The sequence below is a fragment of the Apis laboriosa genome, unplaced genomic scaffold (genome assembly GCF_014066325.1).
Source record: "Apis laboriosa isolate Shangri-la unplaced genomic scaffold, ASM1406632v1 scaffold16_cov148, whole genome shotgun sequence".
Classification (NCBI taxonomy): Eukaryota; Metazoa; Arthropoda; class Insecta; order Hymenoptera; family Apidae; genus Apis; species Apis laboriosa.
Genome location: NW_025222129.1, coordinates 4,382,926 through 4,402,227, shown reverse-complemented (window position 1 = coordinate 4,402,227; position 19,302 = coordinate 4,382,926). Strand labels below are relative to the sequence as shown.

The 19,302-nt window shown below is 35.0% G+C and overlaps 1 protein-coding gene across 9 annotated transcripts in view; it reads right to left on the bottom strand.

The window, feature by feature from the left end:
* Positions 1-19,302, bottom strand: part of LOC122711218 — a 341,055-nt gene that overhangs the window by 305,981 nt on the left and 15,772 nt on the right. For 6 of the 9 annotated variants that reach the window (XM_043929779.1, XM_043929776.1, XM_043929782.1 and 3 more), the window contains exon 1: positions 12,025-12,855. The exons of 1 other annotated variant lie outside the window; for it this stretch is intronic. The gene's annotated coding sequence lies outside the window, so the exon portion shown is untranslated. Of the gene's footprint in view, positions 1-5,991; positions 6,077-12,024; positions 12,856-19,302 lie in introns of those variants that run through there. 2 more of the 9 variants (XM_043929780.1, XM_043929777.1) reach the window with 1 other exon arrangement.

The window sequence follows — 19,302 nt, the reverse complement described above, 5'->3', positions numbered from 1 at the left end:
TAGAAAAAAAAAAAATATTTGATATATATATATATATATATATAATGAGAATTCGAATCACGCAAAAATGTTATTTCACAAAGAATCGAAGGAGAATTACGATATTCGTTTCGTTAATCTATCCATATATATATGACGAAGCTTTTATCTCGCTTACATTTAAACATTGTATCCATGTGTATCGAACTGTTCCACATTTTATCCTCTTAGCACGTAAAATTTTTAAAGTAACTTTGTCGTATGAAAAATTCCTATGAAAAATATTTAAATGTATCGCGGCAAACTATGTAGAAGATTCGTCCTCCATCGCGCGGGGAAATTGCACGAATAAAAGGAAAAAGAGAAAGAGAGAGAGAGAGAGAGAGAGAGAGAGAGAGAGAGAGAGAGAAAGAGAGAGAAAAGGAGGAATACACCGATTTAATCATCCGTGACGTCGCATCGGGAAACGCGAATGGATAAGAAGAAATTGGAAAACGGCTACAAATCCTTTAATCGTCCCATTAAACTTTTCTAAATATGAGAAATATTATATATCGATTCGCGTGTAGAACAAATAATTGAAGATTATGTTACATAATCTTCGAAAAAACTTCAAGAACTTTGATGTTAAACACCAATCGTCCTATTTTTCATATTATAGAATAAATCTCAAGAAAATAGAACATTTCAAGTATATTGTATCATAATCTATTGCAATCGTCCTGTTAAATGTTTCTAACAAGAAAAAAACTTTGAAAACTCTTCCTCCAGATTTAAAGACACCAATCCTACGCCATCATCAAACAATAGTTACGAAGCCCCTTTCAGAAACACTTTCCAGGGGCAATAGGATTTTGATCACATCAATCACCGATGAAAAACGTAAGCCGGTCAACTCCAATTTCCCTGCCTTCTTTCCCCTCTTTCTTTTTTTTTTTCTTTCTTTCTTTCTCCCTTCCATTGACCTATCTCACCCCAGGAATTTTCCTCGATTATCCTCGACTTTTGCTCACCGTTGTGTTATGCGGGATATGTCGGTAATGTCGCTCGTAACTTGGAAATGGTAAGAGGGCTCCAGAGCCCTATTTTTCGCGGTGGCATGGAACTCCACTGGGTTTTGGGATCATTCTCTCCTCCTCTTACCCAATCTCTCTTTATCCTCATCTCCTCCATTTCTCTCCCCCTCTCCCCGTTTTTTTTTTTTTTCTATATTTCCCACCATTTTTATTTCTCCGCGCGTACGCTTCTCCCGTGCTTCTCATCGGCCTTCCTCTTCCTCCATGTTTATTTCTCTTCTCTCTCTCTCTCTCTCTATTCGACTTTCCATCCACCGAATTTATGACCTGTTTCGCCTGATTTAATCTGACTTATATTAACCCTTTTTTACAGACAAATGAAGTTGAATTAAGTAAAATATTCATTCGAGTGATTTTTTCATGATTAAATTAAATGTTGCAAAAAAATGCATGCTTTTGGAAAAGAAGAATTAATTGTTGATTAATCTACCATAATGAATTAAAATGGAGCATTCTGTACGAAGACTTGTTCCATCGATTCTTATACTTGTGATACTTTATTCGATTGGATAACAAGGAGAATGCAAGTGAAAAAATGTTTCGACGTGTGATATTTCCCTATCTTTTTAATTTATACAGATCGACCCAGCATTCGAAAAGAAAAGAAAAGAAAAGAAAAACCTAGAACTCTCCCGTGACGAGGAGAAAAAATACCACTAAGTATCGAAATTAACAACGCGATGCAATATTCTTTCAAAAAAATTTTCATCTACATCGTGCAACTTCCCAAACAGACTACAGTAACATCCCAATGTAAAAAAAAAGAAAAAAAGAAAAAAATATCCGGACTGTGCACACACGTTTTCGCAAGAAAAATGTTAGAAGAGATTTGAAAAAAAAGGAAAAAAAAAGAAGAAGAAGAGAAAATCTCAAGCTGAACTTTCAACGCAACGTAAAAATCAGACTTTATCTCCGCCCCTAAATTTCATAATAAAAGCAAAAGTTGTTCACTCGTCGAATAAACGTATAAACACGAGGTATTATAATTTTAACCGTACACGGTTACGTGCATGTAAGTCGCTGTATAAATATTTAATGCAGAAGCGTGTATCCACGTTTCTTTTCTTCCAAGCGGATATCGCGAGGGAGGAAGGGAAAAAAAAGAAAAGAAAAGAACGGCAAAAATCGCGACACGCGAAACAACGGCAATGACGACACGATCATTATTCCCCGTACGAAACGAAATTATGTATGTACGGAGGGGAGGGGAGGGGAGAGGGAAGGAACGTGGATATTTGCATCGCGCTCGCATACAAAGCGATACAATGGATCATTTCAATCCAAACGTATCGCTTTTTTGCAGCCGTGGGCGTCGAAACGAGAAACACCATTTGGCAATTTTGGCCGGGTGGAGAGCTAGTCCTGAAAGATGACTACAGGCCCCCGTCCTGCTTTCAGGTTTATCCAAAAGCACCGGCTTTCACGAAAGCTTTTTTCAAAGTAAACCATACTACTAACGCTGGTGGATTTTTTTTCTTCTTTTTTTTTCTTTTTGAGGGAGTCCAAGCAAAGGAGGGAAGGGGAGAGGGCCAAGCAAGTCGCGGATACGCGGAGATGAACGGAATTACAACGAAGAGAGATCAAGGTGGGTGTATTCTTCACGAGGGAATTTGTCTTGAATTTTTTTTTTTTTTTTTTTTTTGCGCGGTGGTTGAGGATTTAAAAGGGAAAACAATAGAAAATATTCGGAATGAAATAAAATTTTGAAAAATTTCATTGGAAAATTAATTTTAACGAGATTCAGATATTCGTTTGTTATTCTACGCGTTAACATTGGAATAAGTGGCTTGTAATTACCTAAATCTATTTCACGTATAAATGATTGTGAAAGTGAAGGATCATGAAAATAAATTCCTGTTCTCGATAATCGTGAAACGAAATTAAGAAATTAAGAAATATTTCTAATTAAATAATTTTGTTTTTGAACTCGTAAAAAAAAAGAATTTTAATAAATTTTCTAAAGTTCTACGAAAATGTACACGTAAAAAGTGAAAAACTAAACTAATTATAACGCAATATCTATTAAAAATTGCAATTTATTTTCTTTGGACAATCGAGCGTTTTTTTTAAACCTCTACGAAAATATACATATAAAAAAAAAAAAAATAATAAAAAATAAAAAAGTAAACTAATTATAATGCAATATCTATTAAAAATTGCAATTTATTTTCTTTCAATTGAACGTTCTTTTATAAATAAAGATTATTCGCAATTTAAAGAGTTTCCGACCGATCGATATATTTTTGATTGCTCCTACAATTTCAAAGGGAAGAAATTACTTTGCACGGCAGTAACTTTGACGTTCCTGAAATTATGTATCGCGAGTTTATAGACTGAAGCGGCGCGTGAATAACATTTATTTGCTTGCTTATTCTACCTTGATAATTAATGTTTCTCCTGTAATAAATTGGTCGTCAATGTGTTTGATACGAGGATGAAAAATAAAATCAATAAGTCCACGATAATGGCAAAGGTTTCATTAATTAATTTCAGTTTGATTAATACTGCCGTTCCTAAAACGATGAATAAAATAATCAAACTAATACCAAGTAACGATAATTGTTAGTTATATATCAATTATATATCGATATAATAGTTGAGATAATCAAAACATCAGAGAGAATGATAATTGATTAAATAAAATCGCCCTATATAAAAAAATATTGCCCTATATAACAAAAATAAAATGTGATCGTTGATGTTTATTAAAAATAAATAAAAATAAAATGAATTAATTACTACGCTTTATTCTTCAACGATATCCTAAATCCTAAAACTATTTTAATTACACTAATTAATTATTCTAATTAAACACCAAACAAAAAAAAAATATATCGATCAATCGATGTATTTTCGATCGAAAATATATCCTAATAATTTAACGATAACGTAATAATTATATAATACAGAAGGAGCGAAATCAAAGTATTTCCCTCGGTCCTTTAAGCTTATAACGTAAAATAGAAGTTGCGCTAATGACAAAACCGATACAGCTAATGTTTCTAAACGCATATGGCTAATGAACGTCATAAACTCGCTACACTATCGAGCAATAGTGTGTAATTAGTAAATGGACGTGAGTCCTGTAACTGATCTTTCATAAATCGCTTACCAATCATGCTACAGTACGTAAACCGTACGCGATATTCTCCGGTGTGAATCGTTAATCATCTTCTCCTAATATTAATATTAAGATTAACCTGGATATTTCCAAATATACTTGGTAATAATTTCTCTCGCGGTAAAAAGTACGAATATATTATTATCGATCGTCTTTTTTTTTTTTAAAATAATAGAGATATTCGAGGAAAATTTGTAATCCGATAGAGAAATATTCGCGCGAGATATCGATTAAAAAAATTATAGAGAAATACTTGGACGATTGTTTTCTAAACAATTCGACGACGCGACAAAGGTTTTTTTTAATTAATTTTAAAATTTTCGTGCGCGAGATAAAAAGGTGTCTAACGGGCACGAAAAGGATTTCCCTTAAAAAAAAAAAAAAAAAAATAAAAAAATAAAAATAAAATTCAAACACGGAGAAAATATTTTCTTCTATCAATTTTTCGAAAAATATTTCGTTTGAAAATAAATGCAGGAATACAAGAATGCAATCACTAATGCCTGCATTTTCATTTATATTTTAATTAATTCCCTTCGTCATCTCCCTATCCCCCAATCTTCATCTATATTTTAATTAAAAATTAAGAGCGAAAAATGCAGGTATAAATGTATTATAAATTTCAATTGAAAAATTTCAAAATAATTTGTCGATTTAATCTCGATCTCTCGTTTACTTTAAATTTTCTAAAATTTAAAGTAAAATTATAAATAGTCTCTCTCGCGTAACTTGGCACTAGATGCATATCTTCTGAGAAATATATAGTTGGATCGAGTTTAACAATAGTTATCGATGTTTTGAACGCGATATCTCGAACAATCGAGATGAAAACGGGGGAAGCACTTCTCGTTACCGCGTAAATACGCTTTGTGTATAGAATTTACCGCATCGATTGTTTTCATTCGATGGTGGCGTCAACTTTGAAATACTAATACTTGCTCCCCCATTCATAAATGATTCGACCAAAGCAATTGTTCATCCGTTCCCTATAAATCTAATTCATAAAAGGAACTTTTATCCGACAGGCAGGTGTAATCGTTCCGTCCAAACTTCCATCGGCCGTGTTAAAATAGGCGTGTTCGAACGGCGTTTCAAAAATTTCCAAAAACCTAATTCGATAAAAAAAAAAAATAATAATTAACACCATTGTTGAAAGAATTATTCTTGATACTTTTAATCGTACAATATAAAGAAACTAAAACTATTCACATAAATATATTATTGAACGTTTCGAACTTTACACACCCTATTTAAGAATAGAATTTTCTCGATAGCAAGAGAATGCATTGAGAATCAGAATTATTTAATCATCAATTTATTGCTAGACAATTATTTTCAATGCTATTCACTGCTCAATATAAAAGTAAAATTCTCCTTAAATTTCTAGAATTATTAATCCAATCCAATAATTAATAATTGCTCTCAATACAGTATCTCGATACTCTCTAAATTCCCTAGAAATTAAATAATCTCATACGTCGCTTCCCTTCTTCCCAATCCAACGCAAATCCTCCTGCTTACCTTCAACTAACGGGCACGATATTTACCCAATTTACTAACTATTCATTCGACAAACCATCAAATATCTACACACACACACACACATACGCAAGATAACGAACACACGTGCTTCCTTCAAACGCGTCGCTTCAAAGGCGTGTCAACCCTTTTCGACAATAATTCCAATCGCAGGCCCGTTCACGAGCAAAGTTGAATCGGCCACAAAAGGCCACATACCACGCCGAACATCGAAAAGGTGTTAACATTCCCTTCGTTCAATGTGCCAACGTAACACGAGCCATTTTATCAACTTACGTTTTCCACGGACGGGAGCAGGATATCGGGAAACGGAAGTGGAGCCGTAGGCCTTGCCAGCTTGCACTTTTCCACCCCCTCCCTCCCCCCCTCCCTCCTCTTCCCTTCCGGTTTTCCGCCTCAGTTTTTTTTTTTTTGTTTTACACTCGCATGAAACGTGAAACGCGGCGTCGATCCTCGCTCGGCCAACTACGCATCACGACTGATCTCCAACTCACCTAGAATCGAACGTTACTGTTTACAATCGACGCAAATTCCTGGAACACGCCGGTGTTTATATACACTTGTGTTTGGATTAGCTACGCGATTTTTCGCATTATCTCTCCCGTGTGTGTATGTTATATTTTGGAATTTTGCCTCAGGTGATTAACGATTCTTGGAATTATATATGTTTGGTGGTGTATATTGCGTCGCGTATCTATTCGATATACGAGTTTGTCCTGTGTTATTCGTTTTTGTCCCGCATTTCGATTCATTGGAAAAATATATGATTGTGTACACGTGTTTTTAAATTTTTTCCTCGAGACGCGTGGTAAACGTGGCTCCTTCAAATTTAATATTCGACGACCGTGTTTTGCGTATCTGAATTCGTTAGTTTCGTATCCCGTTTGCGTTTTTATTGGTTCATTGGAAAATTCTTCTGCTATGGTTTTTTTTTTTCAAATTTTATCTCGGAGACGCGATAAATATGATTCTGATGAATTGATGTTTGCCAATTGTTGTCGCGTATAATTATGTTTAAATTTATCGAGAAATTTTAACGCCTAATACGTTTCCAGATGCTCGGAAATTTTGAATATATATAAATGTATATAAATTTGTTATATACGGGTGAGTTTTTTTTTTTTTTATAAGGATTAATTGAGCCAAGCATTGCTTGCTCAGTTAATTCAATTTCAATTTCATTTTATGTATAAATAAAATGACAGGTAATAAGAGACAAAATATTTCTCTTTTCGTTGATATAAAAATTGCGATACAAATTCAGAGATAATATAATGTTCGAAAATTAACGTGAATTACTGTATTTTCAATAGTTATAAATTGTAAAAGTATAAGCTTTATGCAAAAAAAAAAGCACGGATTTAAAATCACTGTCTAGATATATCTAATATGGAATTTTTATATTTTTAGAATCACGAATTTTCCAGAGAATTTCTAGAAATTCTTGAGCAATGCACGCGTCAGATAATAACAGAGCGAAATTCAAATGTGTGGTAAAAAAAAAGGAAAAAAAAAAAAAAATATGAAACAACGCGTGAAACTTTAATTTCGAAACTGAAGAATAATTTAAAAAAAACCTCGCAAACAATGTGATTTAATAAAAAGCGAATTATTAATTATCAAGATAATTCGTAAATTTTTACGAATATTTAACAAACCTACATAATATACAAATGAAACGTGAATAAAATATCGTCATACATGATAAATTTTTAAATTTAATTTTATTACATACGAATATTAATATTCCAATTATTATTAAATTCGCATATCCGCATTCGCGTTAAAGATTTAAATTTTTCGCGTTTAGATTTTTGTGTTCATAAACGCGCAAACATTTTCGACAATTCATTACAACAATTACAATCAGTCGACGTTATATCTTGATCAATTGTCCTTTAATGATATACGTGTCAATTAACGAGATAAGCTATTTATTAAGGTAATTCATATTGTACGTGTTGAAAACCGATTCGCTCTGTCGGTTGTTTGTGCAACAATACTGCGTTTCACGCGGCGAGCCCCTCGTATATCTCATCTTGGGGGATGTATATGCGGAATATTTGTTATAGATTAATAAGTGATTAATCTAATGTGTTTCCACAATGGATGCATAAATTTCGAGCACCATTCAACTTAATATATTCGCGTATGGTTATCGATACCGATGTTTTCATTCCATTATCGAGCCAATTTAAAATATAACGATAATCCACGATGCGCATAACAAATGAATTGTTATATTAGGTTTTGATTTCTTTTTTTTTTTTTTCCAATTATCGTATTTCATTAAAAATTATCTCATTCGATATAATACTTGAAAAAAATTTTTTTATCGAAATATCTCTTCAATTTTCTTTCACGATACTCAGAAATGAATTTAATTCTTCTTATATCTTAAATTTTTTCTTATGCCATATCAAAAGCGTGCCATCCTCCTAATTAATTGCCCCGATTTTTCCAATTTTTCCCCCATTATATATATTTATAAAGCGGATAAACGAAGAAATTCCATTTTTTTTTCTATTTCTTATAATTAAAATTCCTTATAAAAATTCGTTTCCTTTGCCTTTGCATTAACACTTCTAATCTATTGTCCTTCACTATTTATACAAATAAATAAATTCAATTTTCTTTTCTCCATAAGTTAAAAATTACCTATTTACCCTCGCTCAAACGAATAACATAAAATTTGCTCCACAGTTAAAACTCCTGACCCGTCTTCCTAATTAATTGCCTCGATCTTTTCAATCTTCCTCCATATTTATAGAACGAACGAATTTAATTTCTTTCTTTCTTTCTTTCTTTTTCTTGCTCTCGTAAAATATTTTCCTTCGCCACATTACAAGATTCCTCCTCGGCCGCAACGATCCAACGTTAATTCCGCGAATTTATAAACGATTAAGACGTTGTCGATATCATTAATAATTCATGGGGCCCCTTATTACTCCAATAAGTAACTTAGTCACGGAATTACCTCTGGCAATTAGAATCAAGCGGTCTCATAAAAAATTGATAAGAAGATGTAAGAGATAAGGAAGGAGATAAGGAAGGAAAAGGAGGGAAGAAAAGAGGGAAAGAAAGAAAGAAAGAAAGAAAGGAAAAAAGGGAACGACGCCCTTCCGAAGAAAGGCTTGGTTGTGATTACTCTTTTACTACAAAACTCTTTCTTTTTTTTTTTTTTTTTTTTTTCTTTTTCGCTTTTTCTATCCGCGATAACTCGTAAGTTATGATTGAGGGTGGAGGAGGAACCGACCGACCTTCGTTATGAACTTACGAGGTAGATATCATTTAGAAACTTTACCTGTCTGTTTCGAGTCTACACTCCGTTGGGCGAGGAATTCAAAACCCGGGCGAGCCAATTTCCATGGAAGTTTGCCTACGTTTGTAAAACCTTAACGGAACCGCACTTATCGAGGGAATTTATTAAAATTTGAGGATGGAACGATGTGAGACGAGGTGAAATTAATTCTCAAGGAAACAAACATTAGGGAATGTGAGATTAAGCGTCTGTCAGAAATTTGGTTGAGGAAACTTTACAATGGTTTGAATGGATGATATATAGTATAATCGAGGAAGAAAGTGTGATAAGTGTCTCGGAACTTTTTTATTTTTCCACTATCTATCTAGAAAAGTAATCATCAAATGACTTAAACCATTCATGGAGGAATTATACGACTGTTAATTCGTGTACAAAATTTTGTTGATAAAACTTTCGAACGGATGAAGATTTTTCCGAATATTTAGAAGAGTAAGAAAAATTATCATAAATGAATTAAACCATTAATATAAATCCTCTGTTAATAATCTGAATGCACAATTTTGTTGATAAAACTTTGTACAATGAAGAAGAAACTTTGGCAAGTGTCTCAAGAATTTTTTCCGATTTTTCGAAATTCTAGAGAAGCAGAAGAATAATCTCAATCAGAAAATTAATATCGTTACCAAATGGAAGGGAAACGTTAAAAATAAAATTCTTCAAAAAAGACAAGATTGGAAAAATTCGTAAATAAATTAATTTGATCGTTGAAAGACATTAGCACAGGTATGTAAATTTAATTTTTATTTAAATATGAAAAATATTTTTCCGCATACAATTGGCCACATATGGATAAATTCCTTTTCTCGGGCACGTCAACATATTTTCCAATACCATCTATGATATTTCCACACATACTTTCAATAAATTCAACTGGAAATTAAAAAAAGAGAAAAAAAATAACAATCTTCCTATAGTTCCAATAAATTCATCTTCCTCAAGAGGACGAAACGATTAAAATTACCTACATTGAAATTACTATTTCTTTTTTTTTTTCTTTTTTCTTTACCATTAACTTTTTTACCCCAACAAATCCGGCAGATGATTTCATAACGGGAATATTTATAAAAATATATGTATATATATATATTGCTCGATCAATACATTTCCCATTTATCGTTTCATTTATCCATTATTAACACGTACGATGTTATCCAGAATTATATATTACGTATCACATGGCGGATAAAATTGCATCGATATCCTTCATTTCACAGTTATTCGCATTTATGTATGAGGAGGGAGAAAATAGCATTATCCTTGGTCACGATACCGAATTTTTAAACATTTTCATCGACGAAAAACCGCAGGTCAACGTGTGAGTACATCCAATCGCAAGAGTATTCATACAAGTTATCTTACCTATTTCACGAAAAATCTAACTTCAATGAAAATCATTGCGTCGTTCGTAGAGGATATAATAATTATATGTTATATGTTCCTTCTGAAAAAAAGAAAATATATTCTTTCCTTTTCAATTTTCAATCAAAAATCTATTTTTTCCCTTATTCTTCCCTTGTACAATTATCCAATTACTTGGAATAATTTTTACGACGAAATAATGGAAGAATTAAGAAAAAAAAAGCTTACAGATATAATTCAATTATTTTTCTGATCAAACTTGCATTCAAAGAACTTTAAAAATGAAACGTTAACGATCAAAATTTCATTCTCTCCTCTCGCAAAATTAATAAAAAAAAAAAAAAAAAAGAAAAACAAAATCATTATTCATATATCGAATTGACACAACTTGTTATTTCAATTTGCATAAAGCGTGATACGGCAATACTTCTTCAACCGACTGTATGTATATATTCCCCCGTTTCACGCGTGTGTTGCGTGTGAAAATTTCGACGATTTATTACTCTCCCTTCTCCCCCCCCCCTCCCCTCTCCCGAGCAACGTGTTGTTAACAAAGGCGAACAATGGGAACGTGGTTGCATTTTTATGAACCCTTTATTTCGTTACACGAGAACTGTGTTAAGTATCGGGGCCAGTAACGGCAGCCCACGTCTCGGTGAAACATATTCAAGAGGGTGGGCGGGATGTAAATTACGCGAAAATATTTATTACCGTTGCAGGATCAGTTAACAACAGTTTCCGGAAGTCGCACAATCGTCACGAAAATCCGCCCTGTTTGGCACGATTAATATACATGCAGCGTACTAATTTAAATATCATTTGCACGAGACACACAAGTGCTCGCGGTCATTAGCGTCCAAAGAATTTAATTACAATTGTTCGGAATCCGCGCCCCTGTGTGTGCGAAAATTAAATCCGTGCCACGTTGTTACACCCACGCGTAACAATCGCGCGTTAACCATCGGATTCTCCTTTCTCCCTCTTTCTCTCTCTCTTCCCCTCCTTTTTTTCAGAAGGAACATTCCTCCCCAAGATTTTAGATCCCAAGATCTCTAAGGTGGATCGTTATTTCATATTGCGAGTCACTCGACCAGTTACACTACGACGCGTTACACGAACGAATTATAAATGGAAGTTTGATGTATTTCTGAAAATAGGTTTAACGGGTAAATATTTTTCAGTGGAAATAGAGGAGGAAATGAGAGGAGGGGAAAAGAGAGTCGCCCACGTACACGCATATACACACACACATATACACACGCGCGTAGTTGATCTTTTAACGGTGAAATATTTATCGAGAGGATAATGTGATGTAACGCGATGATGGTTTCGATCAATTTTTCCTTCTGTTGAAAGAAGATTATGTGAAAATTGAGAGAAGATGAGATAATTTCTTAACGTGATAATTACGATTTTAAACGTGGTGTTGTTTTTAGGTGAAAGTAGCAGAAAGGAGGTATAAATCCAGATAACGTATCTCAATTTATTCGTACCCAACTTCGTGATCAAAATCGAAACAACTTGTTGCAGAAAAATTCGAATATTAAAAAAAACCTCCAACGAACGAATCTTAGCAAATACAATACACGTATCTATACGTTATAATATCCATTTTTCAAATTACTTACCGAACGATAACAGCCGACAGATATCGAGGGATGTCAAAGGCGACGATCCATCCACCGACGCGCACAAGAAACTCTTTTCGTCGATTCGAGGAGAGGGGAAGTCGAAGAAAAAATAGAGAAAGAGAAAGAGAGAGAAAGAGAGAGAGAAAGAAAAAGAGAGGGGAGAAAAATGAGAGGGGGAAAAAAGAGTGGACGAGCAGCAAATTTCCGTGTTTTTTTCTGCTCGATTCTTTCTCTCTTCTCGGTTGATCTTTCGATGCGGTGGAAACTCGGTTGAGCGAAACACAGGTGCGAGAAAAAAAAGGGGGGAAGGGTGAAATGGTGTGGAAAAGGGAGAAATACCAAGCACAAGAAGCGAATCCTCGTCGACACGTCGTCGTCGTCGTGTCTCGCGACGTTACTATTCAATGTGTTTCCTCGAGAGGAACGATTCTCCTCCCCTTCCTGTGAAAACACTCCTCCTCCTCCTCCTCCTCCTCCTCCTCTCTGCGTGTCTACAACGCGCGATAATTCTCGTTCTTGATCTCACACTCGAAATTTCTCCCGATAAACTCTCGAATCTGTGGAACGGAGGGCGATCAAATCAACCCCCTGTTTTGCACAAAAGCGTGGCGTAGCTCTCCTCGTCCCTTCGAGAGACGAAATAATTCGATATTGATATTGTACAAAAATTCGTTGGATCCCTCCCCCGCAATGGCGCAAAGGGCTTTTCAAGAAAACCGTCGAAAGACTACGCGTAGAATTCGAAGACTCGTCGATCCGAGCATTGGCGATGCTCACGGTACGAAACGACGGATAGAATCCGGCGCAAAAGTCACCACGAAGCGAGGACGTCGCGACGACTGGCGGACGCAGACTGACTCGAACGCCGTCGCCTCTCGGTTTTCACGCGGCGCCGCGACGCTCGACGTCCCGACGCCGCTCGTCGAGGGCGCTCACGCTCGTTCCGTGCGCCTTCCTCTCGTCTCCTCTCGCTTCCTTTCGCTTCCTTTCCTTCGCTCCTCGCCTCTTCCGATTCTTTTCATCCCCCCGCGTATCCTTCCCCATCTTTTCCTCTCCCCGTAGACCTTTAGACCTTTCTTCCGTGGCTTTTTGATTCCCTTTCTTCCGTTTCGAGGCGTGCACGAGCGTGTCTCTCGTTTCGGAGGGTAAAGGATAAGGAAGAGAAAAATGGAGAAGGAGGAATGAGGGAGGGAGAACGAACGCAACAGTTGTCGCGAATTTTTCTTTTTTCTCTCTCGTTTCCTGGATCGACACGTGTAATGAAGAAGAAAGAGGAGACGAAAGAGAGAGAAATTGTTTTTTCCAGCTCGATATATTCTTTCGTAAAAAGGAAGAAGAAGAAAAAGAAGGAACAGGGGTGGAAAAATGGACAGAATGAAACAATTGTGAAAAAGTAACGAAGGAGAGAGAAATTCTTTTTTTGTTTTATATATTCGATATATTCTTTCGTAGAAGAGAAGAAGAAGAAGAAGAAGAAATGGAAATAGAAAAATGAATGGAATAGGAATGTAACAGTTGTAAAGAGGAGATGAAAGAGAGAGAAATTCTTTTTTCGTTCCAGCTCGATATATTCTTTCACAGAAAAGAAGAAGAAGAAGAAATGAAAGTAGAAAAATGAACGAAATAGGAATGCAACAGTTGTGAAAATCTTTCTTTTTTATATTTTTTTCTTATTTTTTCTCGTTTCTCGTTTCATATCGACGCGTGCTCCTCTTCGTTCGTAGCGTGTTTCGAGAAAATGAACAAGATTACTCGTCTTTGTGATATTTTTTAGAGGACGAAGAATGCGAATACGAAGACGAATACGATATGTTATGAATCTTTCTTTATATCCACTCTCTTTATATTTTTCTTGTTTTCGTTTCTAGTTCGATGTTCTCCTGTTCTCCTGCTCGTAGAGGATGAGAAACAAAGATCAATATAATATATACAATATAATTGTGAATTCGACTCCGATATCCCTTCTCTCCTAATATTTCGCAGAAAATGAAAAAAAATGGAAGGGAAAAAAAGAAGAAAGAATCAAAAAAAAAAAAAAATGGATAAATACGAATCTTTCTCTATCTGCTTTATCTTTTATCTTTCTCGAGTCTCGAGACACATCCTCTTCGGAGTATTTTTCGCATAGGATGAAAAATGCAAAAGAGGGACAAGAAGAAGAGATAGAAAAATGAACAAAGACGAATGCAACAGTTGTGAATCTCCTGGTATAGTATAGTGCATAACAGGGGCGTGCAAGAAAAGTTCCTTTTTTTTTTATGCTCGACTTACCCGTCGATTGCTACTTTAACGTTACGTTCCCGGGATGAGAGGGGCTCAGGTGTGGCTGTGGAATCTTTCAGATGTTTCATTTCTGCGCGACGTTTTTGTAAATTTGTAGAAGAAGCTTGGGTTTGAACAATGTTTCTCCGTGATAAAAATCCTTTAGATTCGTAAATCTTTCAACGATTAGAATTTTAGAATTTATTTTGGATGATGGAAGCGAAGATACTCTGAAGATAACGCGACTGATTTTTTAAATAATTAATATTCGTGGCATTTTTTAAAATTAATCTGATTACAAGTCGAAAATGCTTAAAAGATGGAACCGAATAAATAAAGATCTTTTTAATTCTTGTTGCTTACAAATTTGTCAATTTTTCCAGTCGCATAGGTTAGCGATATTATATCTGAGAAAATGTAACAAATTTTCATTCACAGAAACACCGCTAGGGGGAAAAAACCACTAGCTAGATAATCCAGAAAAAGTGACGCGCAACTGATGTTGCAAAGCTACCTTTTTTAAAAGAAGAAAGCACGGAATGAAGGAAATACGAACGCACGAAACTGGTACAGATGTAAACGGGATATGAATGCAACAGTTATGAATCTTTTAGAACATAGAAGAACGACACGGAATTTTTCTACGTATATATTTTGATCGCTTGCGTAGCGGCAATTGCTCGAAAGCTTGAAAACTTCTTTCAAAAAAAGGAACTTGTTGAGCATTTTAACACTTAATTAATTCTATCGAATTAACGCTTTGATAATTTCATTCGATTTCACTTGAGTTTTATTTTCTTTTTCGAAAGAAATACTTTCCCATTATTAATTTGAATAAAATTTGGAAAAGATATAAATATACTTATTTATATTTCAATTTATATTTCAAATAAACTATAATCGATAAAATATACCTGGAAACTGTGTGAAAGAAAAATGGAACGTTTTCGTGGAAAATGAAAAAATGAAAAAAAAATGAAATAACTCTCAAACTTGGTGAATTACTTCCCATTTAAAATTATACTCTTATAAAGAAAATCGTAAGTAATTCGCTACAAACGATATTCGAATGAAATCGAGTAAAGGTATACGATATAATTCGCGTAATACACGATACAGAGCAAAAGGGGGTAATAACACAATTTGCTAATCGTTTTTCCGTTTTAATAAATAAATTTCTCTTTGCTCGCGATATCATGGAATGTTAATACGATTCGAAAATAGCACAACACTGTCCCCCTTATCATAAATATTTAATAACGATTGTTGATACTCGTTAATCGCGCCTCTACGAAATCCGATTTAAATAAAGCTACGATACGGGTATATACAACAATAACAATAATAATAATTTATTATCCTCGCAGTGGACACGCACACGAGGAAAAGATGGATGGATACACGGGTTCCAGTTCGCTCTTTTCACACTCGGGTATCCGTCAATTTTATGCGTTATTTCCAGCTTTGCCTCGGTAACAAAAATGTTTGAACAACACAAAGCCGCACTTGTGCACGATGACGACTTCCATGAAGAAGTCTCGTGACTGCCAGTGTTTCCGCGTATTTTTTACAGAGAACAACCACCGGCGTATAAACGCGGTAGAAAATGAACAACTGTTGCACCAAGCCGTCTTTTGTTCATCTCTTCCTCTCTCTCTCTCTCTCTCTCTCTCTCTCTCTCTCTCTCTCTCTCTCTCTCTCTCTCTCTCTCTCTCTCTCTATCTCTCTCTCTCTCTCCCTCTCTCTCTCCCTTTCTTTCTCTCTTTCTCTCTCTGTTTCTTTATTTCTTTTTTTTTCTTTCCACGTACGTGATGCTAAAAACCAAACCACCCTCTTTCCACCGCTTTGTCTTTCATCTCCGGTACAGGGAGGGTGGTTTGCGGTGGCCAAGGACGTGTGTTAACGTCGCGACGTCAATGTCCTCGAACGTGCACGCCATTTGACACTGACATTATCGACGAAACAATTGTTTCCCATTCGGCCTCCCTCTCCCCTCGCTCGCTCTTCGAAAGCGAGAGGAATTATGGAAAGGGGGATGAAACAAAAGATTGGTGGAAATGGTGTGGTTTCTCGATACTCGAAATGCATTGTTTTGGCGTATCTCCTCTTTTCGATTGCCGATTGATTGACATTTAAAATTCATATTTAAATTCGAAGATACGGTTATAAATAAATAATTTTTTGGAGAAAAAATTGAATCAGCTCTTTTGAATTTCCACTCTGTTGGCATTATCAATCGCCAAAACAAAGTAAATTTCTACCAAACTATTATCTCTTCTATTTTATCCCTGAATCTTGAAATTTCGCTCTAAATCTAAATTCAAAGGCTCTGCTCGAAATTTATCTCGATATTTGGCTGGTTCCCAACGAAGATTTTCAAGATAAATATTTTATTTCCAATTAATTAAGTTAACTCTCATATGTCAATCGTCAAACGAAGTTTCCACAACTTCCCAAAAATCTCTTCCCAAGTTCCTCTCTATACCCAAACACCTATTATATTTCCTTTAAAACGTATAGCTCTTTAAAACAAACATTTTATTCCCAATTAACAATCATCAAAAAACCATATGCAAACCACTTATTCAATGACCTACATTCTATGCAGTTTATCTCAATATTTATTATTTTATTCCCTACGAAGCCCTTTAAAACAAATATTTCATTTTCAATTAAAAATTAAAAATATAACTCAATATTGCCAAAAAATATTGAAACAAAATTTCCATAAGCAATTCAACTTCCCAAAAATCATCTCCAAATTATTACCACCCCTGAAATTCCGCTCTACATTTTTCCAAAATTATGGTCTATACGTTCTCCGCAATTTATCTCAACATTTATTATTTCGTTCCCTACGAAGCCCTTTAAAACAAATATTTCATTTTTAATTAAATTAACTTTTTAAAAATATAACTCACATATCAATATCTCCAAACGAAATTTCCATTCAATTTCCTAAAAATCATATTCAAACCATTATCACCCTTGAAATTCCACTCTATACCTATCCAAAGCGTGCTATTCCCCGCGAAGCCCTTCAAAAGAAACATTTTATTCCCAATTACCCTCTCTCTCTCTTTCTCTCTTTCTCTTCCATCGCACCTATCGCATCCTTCCAAGTGCAAACCATGCGGAATCACGCAGTGACGCGGTTATTGCATTAGCATCGTTTAACGTATACCTCCTCTCTCTCTTTCTCTGCACCTATTTCTCTCTTCCAACGAAACGATAAAGGTGAATTAAAAAAAAAAAAAGAAGAAAAAAGCGAGATCGCGTATCGTTGTTCCACCCTCTTTTACGAGAAGTGTACACGGATGCAACAGTTGCTCGGTATATGACGGGTCTCGCGTCGGTTTCCTCGGCGTCGTTGCATGTCATCGTCGTCACTGTAACCGAGCACTGTGACGGAGCACGTAAACGCGCGCTAGCGCAAGCTCCGCGTCAGGATGCCACCGGAAAGAGGGTGGCGCGGCTGTCCACGGCTTTATGCTTCTCCTGGGAATTTCCCTCTCTGTCTCTCTCCCGTATTCGCATGTACAGGGTGTCCTCCGTATATCTCATACAGTTATAAATAAAAAATACCCTACGATTATGCATTTTACTTTTCCTTTCGAAGATGGATAGACCGAAGAGGACCTAATTTAAGGTACTGTTACGATATAATCTCAAAACGGTATATGTGAAATATAATTATTATCTGTATCCGCTTCTTGAAATTTTTCTATTTTTCTATTTATAAAAGGTTCTGTGGGATTTTTAAATGAGAAAAATAAAAAAATATGTATCTTCTTCTAAGGAGAAAAAAAGTTGATGAAATTGGAGAATTAGTAATGGAAGAAAAATAAAAATAATAAATTTCTCTAATATTAATAACCATTTTGCGATGTAACATTAATCGCAATGTTGTTCACAATATTTTAACTCAAATATTTTATTTTCAGATCCATGGAATATATCACGAAGTTTGCCCGGACAAACCTAGGACACCCTGTATAATAGGCCAACGTTCAGACATTCATTTCCTCGACCCCTTCACCACGTACGTACGTAGGAACAGGCCGCTAAACGTCCAACAGGCGTACAAAGGCGACGAAGAGGCGGATAGGAAAGTTGTCTGGTGATAATTATTATTGTTGCTACGCCACCGGATACGAGTATTCATGGATACACCCGTTGGACAACCGCCTTGATGCTTTTCCTATCTAGATTAACGGGAACAGGGGAATTGAGAATAATGGGCTGCGAGAATACCGATACTAATAATTGAGAATGGTACGTGTATGTAATTAATATGTATCATTGAAGATAGTACCGTGGAAAATTCGGGGATGAGGGTTGTTTGTAAAATCGATGGATAACGGAGTTTTTTAATTTAGATTCTTCTCCCATATATTTATCGATGGAGAAAAAAACGAGAAACACGAACTTATTGGCTATGGTACGATATTATACATCGTTGGGGAGAAAGAATCGTGATGATTTATGGAAAAATTTTGAGTGTTTCGGATAAATCGATATCGATAATTGGAAAGATCAATGACACAGCGATCTATACCATAATTTGTTGAGGAGAGTTGATAATCGTGACAGTTTGAGGGAAATTGAAATTGAACGAAAGAAGTGAAAGAATCTTGGTATATTTTATCCCATTAATTTTGTATTAATTTTTAAAAGTTCCGCACGAGATATTAATCATCAAAGAAAAAGCTTTACGTGTTAAAAAACTATAACATATAATTTGATACGTTTTAAATAATTTACATAACTCTCCTCACTTTAGATTTCTATCCTATTTTTTAAACCGCACTTCACGACTACGTTCTACGTTGAATTTTGATTTGAACATTTCTTTTCTTTTTACTATGAATATAATTTAAACTCTAAAAAGAAACAGCGAGATAATAAAGTTCTAGAAAACAAAATCGAATCCAATCGAGAGGAAAAAGAAAATGATGAGATAAAACAAAATAATCTTTTCGTGTCAACAACCAAGAAACACGATTCTTCTTC